The sequence below is a fragment of the Medicago truncatula genome, chromosome 5 (assembly GCF_003473485.1).
Source record: "Medicago truncatula cultivar Jemalong A17 chromosome 5, MtrunA17r5.0-ANR, whole genome shotgun sequence".
Taxonomy (NCBI): Eukaryota; Viridiplantae; Streptophyta; class Magnoliopsida; order Fabales; family Fabaceae; genus Medicago; species Medicago truncatula.
Genome location: NC_053046.1, coordinates 17,431,149 through 17,449,828, shown reverse-complemented (window position 1 = coordinate 17,449,828; position 18,680 = coordinate 17,431,149). Strand labels below are relative to the sequence as shown.

The following is an 18,680-nucleotide window of genomic DNA, read 5'->3' as shown; positions in this document are numbered from 1 at the left end:
ATCCCTCAAAAAAAAAAAAAAAAAAACTATGAACCACATTTATTTAATGGAAAATTAAAAACTCAGGACATTGATTAGAAAATTAAAAATGTAAATTTATTTTGTAAGTGTCGTTTGTGCTTGAAAGTCCTATATGTTTAGACTTATTCACTATATCCTTACTCTAAATTTTATAATTAAAGAAAATTGTTATCTAGAAATGCAGTTTGTGAAAATTTAGGACCCTAATTTAAGTATCAAAATTTATTGAAACTTACATTCTTTAATGTTTTGAAGGTGCTATTATAATGTATAAATAAAGCATAATTATTTATTAAAATTTCCAATAAAAAATTCTTAATGTATTTTTGTTTCTAAATTATTGTCTCCAAGTCCTGTCTCATGGGGCCTCAATTCAATGACTCAAACTTCCTTTTTAAAGAACAAATGAAATTGAGAAAAAATAAAATAAAAAATGTCAGAAGTGGGATTTGAACCCACGCCCTCTTTCGAAGACCAGAACTTGAGTCTGGCGCCTTAGACCACTCGGCCATCCTGACTTCTTGTTGCCTTCTCCGTAATTGTTTTTAATACATAAACCACACAGAATACTAATACGTAGAGTTAAGTTACTATGAAGATTATTTAGAAAGCATTCATTTCTTTAACTATATTATTTAATTATTTAACTATATTATACGTACAAACAATGTATCTGTTGTAGTTTATGGGTAATGAGGAATGATAACAATACTCACTTTTCAACACTCTCTCTATCACTCACTCTTTTATTTGATCAAATCAATGTATGTCCCACCAATTTTTGTTGGTTTAATTTTCAAAGTGTAGATCCATAATGATTTAAACCAATAAGAGAGTGAATATAAGAGAGATTGTTGTTAGCATTACTCTACGGATAATTAATCTGCGGAAATTTATTATAAGATATATTATGTAAAAATGTTTAATTTGTCTAGCTAAAACTCATAATATATCATTATAATGTTTAATGTATTTGGTCTGTGATACATAACGAATACATTATTTATTTAATGAATCTAAAAAATAAATTGTTGTTTATACTTAAGGCCAGAAGGAGTACATATTAATATCTAATGAAAAGTTCCCATCGCCTTTGTGGATTTCAAGACACGGAGTTGTAGATAGATATTGCTGAATGCATCCTTAAGGAAAGTGTTTTTCTTGCATTTTTAGGTTGTTGATCAACTTAAAAATATAAACATGTCTTTTATTATTGTGTTCAATTGTCTTAATTACATTTTTTTTCTTGTTTTTGTTCCCTTGATATCCATTCAATCTATGTTTACATTTTACTAATACACACTTCTTAGTTCTTTTAAGCTTAATTGCACTTTTAATTCCTTAATTTATCAATTGAACGATTTTGGTCCATAGTTTGTTGTTTGATTTTAGACGTACCCCTATAGTTAGCCTTTTTTATTTTGTAGTTCCACATCTAATTTTTTTGTTGAGTTGGCATTTTTTGCTGACATAGCATCATTGTCACTTGTTCACTGTGGAATTTAATTAAATTAAAAAAATAAAACAAAAAATTGATTGAGTATGTAGCATAATCATCAACCATGCTTCTCTCTCTCACAACATTCATCTCCAATATCATGAAGGGAGTGATGATGAAGCTCTAATGAGAGATAATGATGATGATATTGGAGATAGATGTTGTGGGAGAAAGAGAGGAGTGTGCTTGATGGTTATGCTATGTTCAATCAATCAATTTCTTTCTTTTTTTTTTTGTTTTTTTTTTTAATTTAATTAAAATTCACCTTGGACAAATGAAAATGATTCGTGTCAACAAAAATTGCTAACTCAACAAAACTTTGAATGGGGGACTACAAAATTCAAAAGGAGCCAAACATAGGGGCTAAAAGTGAAATTAAACATTTCTTTTATTGAAACCTTCTTTTGTTGATAAAAAAAAATATTAATCAAAATTCAAGCACTGACAATTCTGATAGAGGGAGTGTCTAGTGTCTTGGACGTGTCAGTGTCCAACATCGACACCAGACCCGTTCTTTGGATGTAAACTGTTCAACTGAGTTGGGCCTCCAAAAGTGATGAGCATCAAGAAAAAAAGAGTATTGACATGTTCCATATTTTTATATCTAAGTAAAAAAAACATGTTCCTTAGTAAAAATAACTGCTAATTTTGATTTCGATGGCTAATAGTCATTATACGGATGTTAATTTCAATTTAAATAAAAGATTTCTCTTTTAAATTTTTTATTTTTTTTTATTTTATATGGGGTCTATTTTTATTATGAGAGTCGAACCTCCAATCTCATAGGGACGACCCTGACCGACACGACACCAACACATGTGATTATATTCAATTATGTAGATTTCAAATTATAACTAGTGTCGTCATGTCATTGTGTCTGGTGTCCTTGCTTGCGTCAGTGATTCATATAAATATCCAACTAAAATCCAGGTTTCCGCTATGCATCCAATACTTGGTAAATAAACTCTAACTCTCTGTAGCAATAGAACATTTATTTCAACCTAGCTATCTCATTCCTCTTGATTTAGTCTTAAAATGTGTTGATGGATTCATATCTCAATTATGGATTTAGCAACATTTTTCTTGATTTAGTTACATTTTTCAACCGTTACTAGATCTCAATTTTGTTGTAGTGCTATCTCATGCCTCTTGTTTTGGACTTAAAATGTCTTGATGGATTCATATCTCAATTATGGATAGGCATTTTTATCCTCTTCCCATAATAACGGTTGATGTTAAGACATACGTTGTAATTTATATTTTATTTTTTTGAGGGATCGTTGTAATTTATTTGTCTGTTAGGCTAAGAAAAAAACTGATTAATCCTGCTCAACTTGATGTTTCAACCAAGGTTCAGTCGGTTTTTATGGTGCTACCACAGTAAACTGTCTCAAAATCTGAGAGTTTGCAAGAAATGGAAAGGCTTCGCAATGCAGAATATGAGCATAAACTTAACAGAAAATTGGAGAAATAGTAAAGGCTTGCAATGTATATTATTGAGGCCAGCAATTTAAGAATATTTTAATATCTTTGAAGAAGAAATTTTTATACCAAGTTTATGACATTCATTTAAATTTAAATATCTACATTGTAGAATCGCATCAAATATTGCATTCGTGTATATGTTTGAAGATTTCTATGCGTTGGACAAATCTCTTATGGAAAAAGTTACTAAACTTCCTATGGTTAGATTCAGGTAGTAAAAATATTAGGGTTACTTTTGAATGATAATAATATTTTGAGAAATGCTAAGGACAAACTCTCAAACACACTCTTTCAACACACTCCAATAATAGGAAGCCACCTCACCCCAATTTTTAATACATTTCAATTTCATATTAGGTTGTTGGTTAATTAAACAAAGGATGGGGATGATGTGTCAACATGTTATTGGAGTGTGTTGAAAGAGTGTGTTTGAGAGTTTGTCCTTAGCATTTCTCAAAATATTATTATCATTCAAAAGTAACCCTAAAAATCCACAGATTCTAGAGGCAAATCTCCTTTGGAATATTATCTTTGATTGAAAAATAAAATAATTGCTTTATCTGTTGCCAATCTTGAGTAATTGTATTGTAATCCATCTTTAAAAATTATAAAATCGAGATTATCAAAAAAACTACAAAATCGATCAATTACGAAGAAAAAAAGAATGCATTAGAAAAATAGGGAAATGCTTACCAGGCGCTAGTTAAGGATACTAAAAAGGAAAATTATATAGTAGTTATTACTTTGAAAATTGTGTAATATCAATCCATAAAAAGACAAAAAAGTTTCATTTTTAATAACAACTTCCTTTTTTGGTATCCTTAACCTGTGTCCCAGGACAGAGTTAGCATGACCCTTAGAAATATTGCTCACTTAGAAACAAGCCAGATTTTGAATCATATCCACAAAACAGGAAAAATAACAACACATCAATCTCTTTAAGATAGATAGAAAGAAATCCTACCAAGAAAAAACTAGTAACTAAAAAAATTGTGCAATGTCAGATTAATTTCTAAATTGAACTTGTTTGCTTCTCCTCACTTTACTCACTAATGTAGAACAGTCACCTATATATATATTTCTTCATGCAAGATACCTATACAAATTATTGTCAATACTGTCCCTCTCCAAGTAATCTCTTTCAATAAGAGATTCAATCCTTTTCTTGATATCTGTTGGATTAGGAAGGAATAAAGAGATTAACTCCTTTGTCACCTCTGCAATAACATTTCTTCCTAAACTTCATGATCCTCACAATTGCTGCTTAAATTTGAGGCCTTCTGTTTTCTTCCACGCTTTTCCGGGTTTGTAGTTTCGCATTCAGATTCTCTTGGTGTGTCCGTTGTCCGTAGCTTAACTTTATAGAACTTACTTGAGACCTAGTCATTGACAAAGAATACATCATCCTCACCAATATATCCATTCATCGGCTCTTTCTTGATTATATTTCCATCCTTCACGAGAGCCATGGAATACAAGCACTTTATTAAATCCAAGGAATTAATTTTCGTTGCTTTCTCAATTTCCTTGTAGCTTAGTTGATCAACATCATTAAACAACATCAAGAGAGTGAGTGTTAAAAAAAGTGTTGGAAAAATATGTTTTCTTAGCACCGATATAAGAACCCTTTGGGTAAATCATGAGAATCAAGAAAAATGGTCATGATATTAGATAATAGTGTTAAAAATAAGTGTTAGAAATAAACTTTTCCTAGCATCCATCATAAGATCCATTTGAGTGAAACAAGAAAATTGATCATGATATTCAATTTGTTAACAATTAATATTGTGTTGTAAATTTACACTTCAAGAGAGGAAATCAGTTAATGTTTTCATCAAAACATTCATTACAGATTGCAGAAAGAGATATAACATAAGCAGGGGTATGTTAGTATAAATAATAATTAATATAGTTAAAAATTTAAAAGATTCTTATAAAACGGGGCAAAAAAAATCCAAGACGGTCTATATTTAATTAGAGACCAAACCAAGTTTGTATCAGAGGTGAAGATTTTCTGGTGACAACTGGTTCATGATAGGATTTTGATTTACAATAATTTCTTGTGCCTGTAATGCATTCATCAATTTTACAAAGGAAATGCTAGACAAATCTTTTGTTTCTTCTAATAAAGAAATTTTTGACTCATATCTCTAAGGCACAGAAACCAAAAAAATTTAAGCAATTCTTTCATCAGAAAAATCATTACCAAGTAATCTCACCTTGTTAACAACGCCCAACAACTTATTTGCATACTCTTTTATGGTTACCGTCTCCTTCATTTTTAGCATCTCGAACTCTTGAATCAGGTTGAGTTTTGCATGTTTTTGGTTCTTTCATTTCCCTCATATTCTTTTTTGATGTAGTCCCAAATGTCTTTTGCCGATTTCAAAAAACAACTCACTAATGTCTCATAAAAAAACTTATTAATATCATAACTGAAAATACTAAGGCATACTAACAATGTTATAAATTGCGATCTGCAACCACAACTATATATAGTCACAACATTGATTAATGTTTTAGTGTGGCATCTATAGTTACATCGGTTGTATTTGTCTGTGATTTTCTGTGCATGATATATCGGTGCTGTGTGGGGCTTGCAAGCACTTGAGGAGGAAGTGTGTTAATGGATGCATCTTTGCACCCTACTTTGGTACCAAAGTAGGGTGCAAAGATGCATACATTAACACACTTCCTCCTCAAGTGCTTGCAAGCCTCACACAACACCGATATATCTGCTGCAGAAAATCACGGACAAATACAACCGATGTAACTATAGACGCCACACTAAAACATTAATCAATGTTATGATTGTATATAATTGTGGTTGGAGATCGCAATTTATAACATTGCTGGGTGGATGTTTATATGTGATGATTTGTGAGGGGAGTGAACGTTGGTCATGTGAATGTGGTTAGCAACGTGAATGATGTGGTGAGATTTTTTTTGTATATGTGAGAAAGAAAGAGTTCAAGGTTGGTGAGGGAGTGTGTGAATAGCACGTGGTGAAGGGGTGTACATGACGTGATTAAAGCATTAGTTATTGGCGTGTTTGTTATATTGCGTGAATAAATTATTGACAGGATGGGAAAATGATGGTTTGTGTGAAACTTACTTGGAAAGGTTGTCTTGAAATATGATAATGTGAACTTCAATATAATTTTAATACATTCATTCACTGTTAGTGTAGGTTGTGAGTCTAACTTCTACATTGTCATCTTTAATTGGATTTTGATAGTATATAAAATAGACTTGAATCTCACTCTTAGAAGTTAGGACATAAAACGAGGATGTCTAATTACATATACATCCAAAGCTATATGAACCTTGATAACGTGAATTCAATATAACTTTAATACACTCATTCACGCCTAGTGTGGGTTGTGAGTCTAACTTCTTGTTAATCTTCAATCGGATTTGTATAGTATATGAAATAGACTTTAATCTCACTTCTAAAAGTTAGTCATAAAATGAGGGCGTCTAAGTAAATATACACATTCAATTGTTTATTTACATACGCAATGTAAAACTCTAATACAACTTTACGATACGTTCTTTGGATCATGTAGGAAACGTGAAGGGGTTAAGAGTACTCATGTGTTGTGCATACATGGCTGTTATAAAAAGCATGAAGTGATTCTTAAAAGCTTAGCTTTTAGGAGGAAAAAAAAACACTTATAACTTTTACAAAAAACCATGAGAAGATTCCTAAAACAAAACTATATACATGCCAACAGTTTCACTATACCAGAATGAATATTGCCAGCTGATTGGCACTCATTTATATATCTTGCTTGTGATGTATAATCACTTTAGTCATATTTAAGGGCTTTTACACATATTCATTAATCTTTTATCTTTAAAAAAAAAATACTCTTTTAAAAATTCATGTCATATTTAAGGGCTTTTACCCATATTCATTATTCTATTATCTTTTAAAAAAAAACTTTTAAGAACTCATTATAATGTTAAATTCTTTTTTATTTTAAAAAAACAAATGCAAAGAGATTGTTTTTACCAACTACTTTTGATGATAAAAAAATTATTGGGAACATAAAAGTTTAGATTATGGAAAATGTGAATTTCTTTTCCCACTTTCCACAGGCCCAAACTTCTAAGAGATCTCTCGTTTGTTCAAATTTTAAAATTCAAACGTGTAAAAAATGTTCTAAAAACAACCCCTTTTTACACGTTCAGATTTTAAAATTCAGACAAATTAGGGTACTTTGAGAAGTGTGGGGGTGAGAAAAAAAATTCACATAGCCGATATACATGTCAAGCCCAACTAACTTAATTTACATAGGTCTTTTAGGTTTAATTTAGATTTAATTTGTGGGTGATGTAATAAATATATTTAAGTTTTATAGGGATAAAAATATATTTAAGTCTATATTTAATCATGGACAATCTTTTTTTTGTGCGAAGCAGATATCATATAAACCAATCCCTTGAATCGTGTATGACCCTATGGGTGGAAAAACTCTTCCTCACAATCATGACCAATATTGATTAAGACTATTATAGTCCTCAATTATTAGATGCCAATCGTAATGCCTTTAATCTTGGTGAAGGTCTACTATCATAAGCCTCAATTATTTTTATTTTTTTCAACAAAGAAAAGCATAAGATGTCTATTATTTTTCATAAACCATTGAAACATTGATGCTCAAGCCCCCAAAAAATAGGCAACATGATTTTAGAAAAGCACATGGTTTCACTACCTTAACAAAGCATGGTGCATTTATTTACAACAATTTTTTTTTCATTAGAAGCTCAACTGTTCTTGGGAAAAAATGTTACAACATAGGCTTACATACTATTTTGATATTGTGATCTACAAAACTCACATTCTCTTAACATTAATCTCTTAGGCATATAGTAAAACCTATATCAACACAATTAAATTGAAAACATCTATGTGCATGTTTGGAAAACTAGCATCACTCTTTCTAATGCTTTTATAATTAAGTTTAGTGTATGTTAGTATTAATGAGTGATTTTGGTATAATCATGGTTTTCATTATGATATTGATAAAACCATACTTGCAGTTTAATAAAATCTCGGTGTCACCATGATTTCACCAAAATCACTCTTCAACTAAACATCTCACACAAGTTTCCATCATTGTCTTCAATGATTGATCCAAGCACGCGTTACGAATCGATGGATCTATAATGCTCCTCCTAGCTTCATCATCTTCTGTTATGCTTGATTGCAACTACATCAAGATCATATTTACGAAAGCGAAGTCATAAATTAGCAACAAATTTATATTGAAATAGTCTTGATTACAACAAAGTTCACTCTAATTAGAGAGTAAAATTGGAAAATATTGAATAAAAATAACCCTTTGTATTTCCAGATCCTTCAAAGTGTCCACATTTCTTGACTTTGTTGGTATGAATATGAGTGTGAAAAAGAATACTGATAAAATAAAAAATCTGATAAGAAACATACTATAAAAAAAATGGGCCAATGATTGATCCTCTATGGTAATAAAGTGAGAAAATCAAGGATGATCAGTAAATAAAATGTAAAGTAAGAAAATTAAAAGTTGTTAGTATAACAAACTCATGATTTATCATGATGTACTTACAATATCTACATCTAGTTTGTTAATTAGGAGTTGATATATTATAACAAAATCATGATTTGTTATGATATACCTACAATATACTTGAAAAGAAACTTGTAAGAATTTGCTTAGAACCCATTCGGTATAACCTTTTTTTAGAAAAGTTCTTTTTTTAAATAAAATATGTATGTCAAAAGTTATTTTGGACACAAATTTTAATAATTAAAAGTTTTTTGCACACAAATTCAAAAAAAAAAAGAATTGAAAAAAATTATAAATATAGTTTCAAACTTATTGGCAAGTACAATAACACATTTTTTATGCATCCATATTGGCAAGTACATCAACACATTTGTTAGCCTCCTGGTAGATATGAAAAAATAGAATTTCCCAGCTAGCTTCAAAAGATCTTTGATCTTCCTCAAAATATTCCAACATATGACCTTTTCCACCTTATCATTCAAAACACCCTTAACAAGGTTGGAGGAATCCACCTGCACCTCCAAGAAGGTAATGCCAAGCCGTCAAGCCAAACAAATACCTTTAAAAGAGGTCAAGATCCTCTCCATGTATTAGTCTCTCTATTTTTTTCATCGAGACAGCACCGTCTAGATTGAGGCCAAGCCAACCTTGAGGAGGAGGCAACCATCTAATTTCCACAACCTTTTATTTTTAGGAAACCTATTCGAGGAGTGTGGAACAATAAATGTGGATACTTCTCCTAGTAAAAACTCGAAATTTAGTTTGCCAAGTCGTAGAAGTCTAATTTATTACTCCGGATCCAAGTTAGGTTGTCAATGAGTTAAGATCATCGATTTAGAGCTTTTCGCAAAAATTCACGACACACTTTAGAGCTTTCGTACCACGATTCCGAGGAGCGCCAAAATGATGATTCACTACCAGAATTCCCCAATTTACTAACCAATTCAAAATTGCATTACTGAGGGATTTCTCAGTAATTACTGGTGGAATAAACTTTCAATAATATCCAAAAAAACCCTCAATAAAGTTACTGACGGAAAAATCCCTCAATAATTCAGTGAGTTACATTACTGACAGATAAATTCGTCAGTAATATCAATAAAGAACCTACGAATTATTACTGGCGGAAATATTCCGCCAATAACGTAATCGTACAAGGCATTGCATTACTGAGGGATATAAATCCGTCAGTAATAGTATAACGGATTAAATAATTCGCCGGTAATGCGAATAATCCGTCAATAATGCTGTTACTTGAGAATCCGTCAGTAAACCATATAATCCGCCAGTAATTAAAGCAAACAATCTGTCAGTAATGCGCCTTATCCGTCAGTAATGGTCGGTTGCCATTAATAATAAAATCCGTCAGTATTGAAATCAAATCCGCCAGTAATGTAATGCAATTTGATTTTTTTTCACCGATACTCCTTCTCAGTAGCTCTCATTCACAACAAACATCATCTCTCTAAAACAATTCTCTACCATCTTACTAAATTTCTTCAACATTTTCCCACACAAATTTTTTTCTCATCAAGGTAAAGACTTATATTTTTTAAATGTTAGATGTATTGAATTGATTTTCTTAATTATTTTAATATTGATAGATTTTAAATTTTTTTATAGTTGATATTCTATACATTTAGCTGTTTATTGGTGGTTTTGATGGGAGCAATTCTTAAAGTGAGATTGTAATTGACACAAAGTTAGTAGTCAAATTAAAATTGTACAATTCATTTTGTTTAATAATTGTAATTTTTTAGTATATATATTTGATTTAGGAAAAAATATTTACTGTTAATATTGTGATTTTTTAAAGAAGTGTTATCACATAACTTGACTCTAAAAATGACATTTTGTAAAATTTTATTTTATAATTTATTGACTCCTTCAATTTGTATGTGTGTGAATTTATTTTAAAAATTAAAACAATTTCGAAAATAAATTAATAAAAGTAGAAATTTAAATTTTTTTAATAATTGTAATTTTTTAGTATATATATTTAATTTAGGAAAAAATATTTTAGTGTTATTATTATGATTTTTTTAAGAAGTGTTATCACTGTAACTTGACTCTAAAAATTACATTATGTAAAATTTTATTTTATAATTTATTGACTCCTTGAATTTGTATGTGTGTGAATTTATTTTAAAAATTAAAACTTTTCAGGGGGGGTCTGTAAATGCTGGCACATCTACCTTCAGATATGAAGCACAACATGGACGACTTCCAACCTTATTGGAGACTTTTGATTATTTTCATTTTAAAGATGGATTGCCTCGTGATGATAGATCGAAAAGCATACATGTATGTATAATATTAATATTTTTTATAAAATATATCAATTAATGGCTTCATTGTTGGTGTTTTTATGGCTTCACTGTTGGCTTTTACTCAATAATTCTATTTTTGTTGTTGGTGTTTTCACTGTTGCGTTTTTATGGCTTTTGTTTTAGAGCAGTTCAGATGTTTGATTTATTTTAGACAGGATAACTTATATTTAATTTTGAGTAAATAGTCAATTTCCCCCCTGAAATTGTAAGTTTCATCAATTACCCCCCTGAAATTAACAAAACTTCAATTACCCCCCTGAAATTTCACAATGTTAGTCAATTTACCCCCTCCGTCAAATTTTTCTGTTAGTGAACATGACATTTTGCAAATACCCTCCTGAAGTTTTGCACTTATGTGCAAAATGCTCCCCAAACTTAAAAATTTATATTATTTTTTTCTTAAAAACAAACAATTAATAGTTAAATATTAAAGCTAAATATTCATTTTGGAGTTTGGAAAAACTACATACATATATACATCAAAATAGGGGAAAATGTGTATTTTTAAAGTGACAAAAATGATTATTTCTAATAGACAAATTATTATTTTTAGAGGTTTATAAACAAATTAATAATCAGATTTAAATTTATATTTTCTCCTTCACCATCTTAGTCTTTTAACTCCTCCAACTCCTTCAACAATTTGCTCAAACCATTTAAACTACACAATCCCCAATATTAATCCACAAATCATCCCATTATTGTCACTTTAAAAAATACATATTTTTCCCCATTTTGGAGCCTATTTTGATGTATATATGCATGTAGTTTTCCCAAATTCCAAAATTAATAGTTAGTTTTAATATTTAACTATTAATTGTTTGTTTTTAAGAAAAAAATAATATAAATTTTTAAGTTTGGGGGGCATTTTGCACATAAGTGCAGAACTTCAGGGGGGTATTTGCAAAACGTCATGTTCACTAACAGAAAAATTTGACGGAGGGGGTAAATTGACTAACGTTGTGAAATTTCAGGGGGGTAATTGAAGTTTTGTTAATTTCAGAGGGGTAATTGATGAAACTTACAATTTCAGGGGGAAATTGACTATTTACTCATTTAATTTTGAATATATGTGCAGAAGACCATGACAGAATTTACTGAAGCTTTTCAAAGTCAGCAGGATAGTCTTCACCCTTCTGATCGATATGATTCTATCACTGCTAGTGGAATTATAATGAACAAATTTATAGAGACTATGGGTGGGAAGAACAAGGGCCGTATTGTTGGTGCTGGTAGTAACTCTAAGTTATATCAGAAGGATTCATCTGACAAATTCATAGATACTTGCCTTAACTCTTTTGAACGCACAGGTCGGTCAACTCGTAGACATGACGATCCCATTTATACTGAGGTTGAACAATTGAGGGCTGAGAATGCAATATTGAACACACAACAAGAAGAACTTGTAAAATCACAACAAGAAATGAAAAGCCAAGTAGTTTAATTGGTGCAATTGCAAAGAACCATGCCAGAGCAACAACGGCGATCTCGTGGGGATACATCACAACTTGATCCATATGATCACGCGATAACACCGCAATATGATGATTTGGGGGTATGATCTTATATCTGATTCATTTTTTTTTTAAAGTTTATTACTTTTTTTTTGTTTTGTTTTATTACCAATTTAGTACTAAGATTTCTATGAGGCGTGCTTGCAAATTTGGACCCAATATATTTTTTTGTTGACAAAATTATAGTACAATTTAAGATTAGCCGCATTACATGTTTAAGTATATAATTATTTCTTCATTGATGATTGGTGGTATAACACAAATACTAGTGTATAGAGACTCAAGTATGTTGGTGTTGCAAATTCTAAAATAATGAGTTCAATTTCTATGAGGCATTGTCCTGGTTATATAAATATGAATTCAATATTTCATTGGAATTCTTTTATTTCCAAAATAATCATTTTCTCATTTTCTTTTCCTATTATCACAACAAACGTCGCCCATTAGGCGCATAATGCCGCAGTCAAACAAACGCCCTCGCATACAACCCCAATCTGTGCGTAGTGATCATGAAGAGTATCATATACCTCATGTTCCTGTAGGTGATCGCCAGACGTCTTCTTCGACGAGATCCGCTTTCAATGCCGCTGATTTCAACATACCAGATGGTGATTTTTTTTTAAGAAACTATAGTATTTTTAATGCTTCACAAGAAAATCTCCAAAACATGGGTAGAGGAGGAAGTGGATCATCAGGTGGGAGATCGGGATCAAATTTGCCCCAATACTATGATGATTAGTTTGGACTATTCTCTGTGATGTGGTGGTCTTGGGAAATAGGCGGTCTTGGAAAATAAGCATTGGTTTTTCTTGTTTTGTAGACTGGTTGGTTGGTTTTTATTTTACTGTTGTTAGAACTTTTAGCTTTAGCTTCCTATGTTATTCAGTTTTTTGTCTCAGCAGTGCAGAAACACGGAGTACCCAAGGACTGTTTGTGTGTGCTTCCCTTGTTATTTTGCTTTAGTTTTTTGGTGTTGTAGCTGCTGTTAAAACTTTGTATTTATTTACTTTGCTAGAGTTGGTAGTTCTTATACCTTCCTATGCTAATGAAGATTTGTTGATCCAACAAAAAAAATAATTATTTCTTTAATTTATTTGTCTAATTAATTCTATTTCATTAGGAAGTGCTCTAAAAAAACAGTGGAAATTTAATTTATCTTTTTAATTAATTTTTGAAATAAAAAAAAAAGAGTATTACTGGCGGATTTATCATTTAATATTAATTGGAAGCAATATTATTGGCGGAATAAAACGGCCAGTATCATTTATTTACATTTCCTATATTATGTTATTGGCGGATTTTTTCGGCAGTACTTACCGGCAGATTATTCCGCCAGTAAGTACTGAGGGAAAAATCCCTCAGTATTGCTTCCTCAAATCCTCCTCAACACTACTGAGGGAATATTCCGCCGGTAACATTACTGACGCCAGTATTACTGAGGGACACCAATCCCTCAGTAATATCCATTACTGACAGATTTTGTGCATTATTGAGGGTTTTTTTCCGCCAGTAATAAGCTATTTTCTTGTAGTGATTTGAAATCTAAAGACAATCGAGACACAAATTTAGTTCATGGTGGTGCGATTTTGCATTAAAGATGATGGACACATAGGAGAAGTGAATGATCATGCCATGATCAATGAGCATCATGGCGCGATTTGTGCGAACCAGATATGGTCTATAAAATCCTAATTGCAATTATGAGTAAGAGTTCAATTTTTGAAGGTATTGAAGGCACTTTGCAGCTCCAGGTATTGAAAACTGTTTGCAGCTCCAAGCAACTGGAATTCGTGGTTAAGACATCATGATTTTGAAGAGGATATTATAATGTGTAGTTTATTATTATGTTGCACTTTTAGTATTATACCTTCCTGGCCTTGTATTGTTAGGACTTTGCTTCTATTCTATTTGATATGTCCGGTTAGGAACTTATGGAGGTAATAGTAGCGGAATGTGACCCAAAATTACCCATTCGAATTGTTTTTCTTTCTCTTTTAGTTAAATAAATGATTTTTCACATATTTACAGCTTTCTTTCGTTGGTTTTGTGATTTCGTCGTCTAGTACAACTTTATTTATTTTAATTTCCTGTCTTTGTGAGGTGTGTATTTTTATTTCCCGTCTTATTGCGGTGTTTATTTGATTCAGGTCGAAAGATTAGTTTTGATCAAGTGCAAATTCAATTAATGACTTTTGCATTGTCAACGTTGCAGATCCGAAAACATGAGTATTTCGGTGGCTTGAATATAATTATATTCTTAAGCATATGTACTCTTCCGTTTGTTGCTATTATCTTGGATGTTGTGAGTTTGTTCACATATTCATCATTTTTATTTTTAGCAATTTTCTATTCGTTACTAGAAGAAATTTGAAATTTAACATACAAGTCTTTAAATAGTAGAAAACCATTCAATTAATGAATAGTCCTCCGTCGTAAATTATAAATCGCTCTGAATTTTTTTGTCTCAGATTATAAATCGTCTTACAATATCAATGGACAATCAATATTATTTTTCTTATTATACATTTACCTAATTATTACTATATTATCTTTCAATTCATTAATTTATTTTCCCATACCATTTAGGACTTATAATATCTCTCTTTCACATACAAAATTAATTATATAATGTATCAAAACGATTTATAATTTAGGACGGATGAAGTAATTAAATAAGTGATTTTTCACATATTTCCAACTTTCTTTCGTTCGTTTTGTGATTTCGTCGTCTAATACAACTTCGTTTATTTTGATTTCTCGTCTTTGTGTGGTGAATGCATTAGAAATTTTTCTCACGTCGAAACCAACAAAACATAAAATATCCACAAAGAAGGAAACCTCGTGCACTGAAAACCACTAAAGCAAGAACAAATCAATCTATTTGGTCTAGAGAAAAAGAAATCCCAAACAAAGAAAAACTAGTTAAAGAACCAAATGGGTTAGATTAATTTTGAATTAGACTTCCTTGAACATTTTCACTTTACTCCCTACTAAATAAGAGTAACCTTATTTAATTTCTTTATGCTAGATACCTATACAAATTATTGTCAATATTGTCCCTCTCCAAGTAATCTCTTTCAATAAGAGACTCAATCCTTTTCTTTATTTCTGTTGGATTAAGAAGGAACAATGACTTTAACTCCTTTGTCACCTCTGCTATAATATTCTTATGATCAAGCTGCTTCTTGAATTTCATAATCCTCACTATTGCTGCTTCAATTTGAGGTCTTCTATCCTCTTCTACATTCTTTCGAGTTTGTAATTTCTCGTGTTCAGATTCCCTTTGCGTAGCCACGGTCTCTAGCTTAATTTTATAGAACTTGCTTTTGAACATGTCATTGATAAAGAATACATCACCCTCACTAATGTTTCCATTCATTGGCACTTTCTTGATTATATTTTTTCCATTCACGAAAACCATGGAATACAAGCACTTTATCAAATTCAAAGAATTAATTTTGGTTGCAGTCTCAATGTCCTTGTAGCTTAGTTGATCAATAGCATTAAACAACATCAGGACACACATTTGATAAGTAGAGACATGTAACTCGTGCTTACGACCATTTCCAAATGTTGCTATTATCTCTGCATTTCCCATGTTTGGTTGCAATGATAGCTTCTTACCGGCATTGATTCCTAGATAATAGGACTTGTACTTCTCATGAAGTGCTGAAACTTCAACTGGAAGGTTGCATGATGAATCTGTAGTTCTCGACAATGGCCACGAACCTGTGGTCAGAACCTGAAAACTTAGTTTTGGATCATCACCTCGCTCAGCGTGGCTTCTATAAAAGCCTTGTAACATTTCTTTTGAGGTTTTTATATCCATAACCATTATCTCTAATAGTGCAAATTTGTAACCACATACTCTTTTGAGTTTAACAGCGAGATTTCTCTCTATATCTTCAGATATTGTTTTGCCAAACAAAAGCCTCTTTGCAAGGTGCTTTTTATAGTACTTATGGAACAAATCTTTATCATGCAACAATTTGATAAACATCACCACCTTGTCAAGAATAATTTCCTCACTATTTCCTTCGAAACCTTTCCTTAATTTGACATCCAAGAACGACGAAAGAAACTCTGGCAAATTGTGATTCAAGTTAATAATGTACTCAAATGATGAGTCCAGCACTCCATGGAATTCTTCATCATGATTAAATGCCAAGTTTAATATACTATCATATTTATCTTTCATGTCCAAAAGTTCTTGAACAAAAATCATAGGATCCTTTAACCTTTTTGGATCTTTTACAAACTTTTCACCTGTGTTTCTAACAGAGATTCGCTACTTTCTGTATTGTAAAGAGTCCATTAGGATATGTAGAGAAAATCTGGTACAAGTTTCTCAAATCTTCATATCTATTATTAAGAAAGAGAGTTACTAACCAAGAATTTTCTATCCGGATTAATCTAAGCATGTGGTTTTCAATAATCTCCTTGTACATTGCATTATAAATCTTCTTTTGACTTATGGAATCCAAGTAGTGGTTCACTCTAATCAATCCTTTAATCAAATGATTCTCAGCTTTCCATAGATAATCGCCACAATCACAATATTCACTTAACTTTTGGAACTCACCTCTATAAAACTCAGCCGAAACTTCGATGAAAGGAATCTCAAATAATGTCTCATAAACTGAATCACCTAAATCCTTTAGCATCATAAGTATGTTGTCTGTCAAGTCTCTATTAATAACTTCACCGATGCATTCTCGATGAACTAATTTAACGAGAGTCTTCTTCAGTTGAGATTGAACTATCTGGGTGGAGTTAACAACATTATCTCTCCACAAGTTCATTCCAAGATCATGAATTCTAGTCTTATTGTTATGTATAACATAAACCCTATCCATATACAATAGTACTTTTCGAACATCTAGTATTGCATCTTTGTAATCATTCCATTTCCTATTCAGTTCTTCCAAAAAGAAGTCTCCTTGTGTTGCATCTTCAATGGATTTCGATATTTCTTTCACATGTGATGTCATGATGGCAACCAATCCCATATACAACTTCTCGCCTTCTTTTAAAATCACCATATCATGTGTTAGACTGATCAGAGAAGAGAAACAAAACACAAATTATTGGAAATACTATCTATTAATAACATATATTCCACGGTTTTAATTCGTGGATGCGCGCGGAAGTATTGTAATTGTAGGCATTGTAGGTGTTACAATGCATAGTGTGGTGTTGCAAAGGAAATTTATATTTTCTTAGCATCAAATGTCATAATTTATTCCGTATTATTTACGCATCTATTTTCTATATCAAATCTCATATTTATTTTTAGAACAGCAACTAGTAACAGAAGATTAAAGAAATAATAAATCGCAAGACAATGAACACAATAATTTGTTTACGCACTTCGGTTAAGTGTGTCTACCTATACGCCTATATAGCAACTATAGTTTCATATATTATTTGAATATATTAGGCTTCACGGTGTTACAAGCTATATGCATAATATTTGAATATCAAGGAGAAGGAGTAACAATAAATTTTCTTTTAAAGAAAGACCAAATAGATAATTACAAAAGAGAACCTGTAAAGTCTTTCAAATTGGATGGCGTGCTCATTTTGATTGTTCAAGATTTCACTGATTCCATGCTCCAGAAACTTCCATGTAGCCTTCAATCATTTTTCTAGTTCGATGGATTCCTCCTCTGGATTTCTGCTCTGGCAAATTATGGTTAATTTCCGGTTGACACCATTGTTGATCATATTCTTCTTCTTACTTTGATAAATATTAAAATTTGCAAACCTAGGTTGCTTTGCGGCAAATAGTTGAGACCAACGGTGTGCTCTCTTTAAGACTTAGGGTTGAATATCTAGACTAGATGACAGGGATTCACGTTCGATTCCGACTTCTGAAGTCAATTGGGTTTCGCTAGTGGACGGTGTTAATGTTGATATATCTAGACTAGATGATTGGGTTTTACGTTGATATATCTTTAAATATGGGTGATTTAGGGTTAATTTTGACTTAGGGATGTATTGGATTAAGATTTTAAAAGACTATTTTAGTAAAAGAAATTTTTGATATTTTAAAAGACTTTGTAAGATTTTATTGATTCTGTGAGATTTTAAAAGATTTTTTTTAAAGATTTATTACACAGATTTTAATCGATTTATAAGAAAGATTTCAATGGATTTATAATACTACTGATTTTTTTTTTAATTTGAATAAAGAAAAAAAAGTGTTTTTCCGTAATTAAAAAAGTGATTATTGCGTAAAATTTCGCTCTACATTTTGTTTGCTAACGACTTA

At 31.2% G+C, this 18,680-nt stretch overlaps 1 non-coding gene and 1 pseudogene across 1 annotated transcript; both read right to left on the bottom strand.

Moving 5' to 3' along the window:
- Positions 1 to 455: 455 nt before the first annotated feature.
- On the bottom strand, positions 456 to 539 carry TRNAL-CAA (transfer RNA leucine (anticodon CAA)). Its single transcript has one exon. It is a non-coding gene; the product is annotated as a tRNA-Leu (tRNA).
- A 14,886-nt stretch (positions 540 to 15,425) lies between these two features.
- Positions 15,426 to 17,448, bottom strand: LOC11427746 (cullin-3B-like; annotated as a pseudogene).
- Positions 17,449 to 18,680: the final 1,232 nt, after the last annotated feature.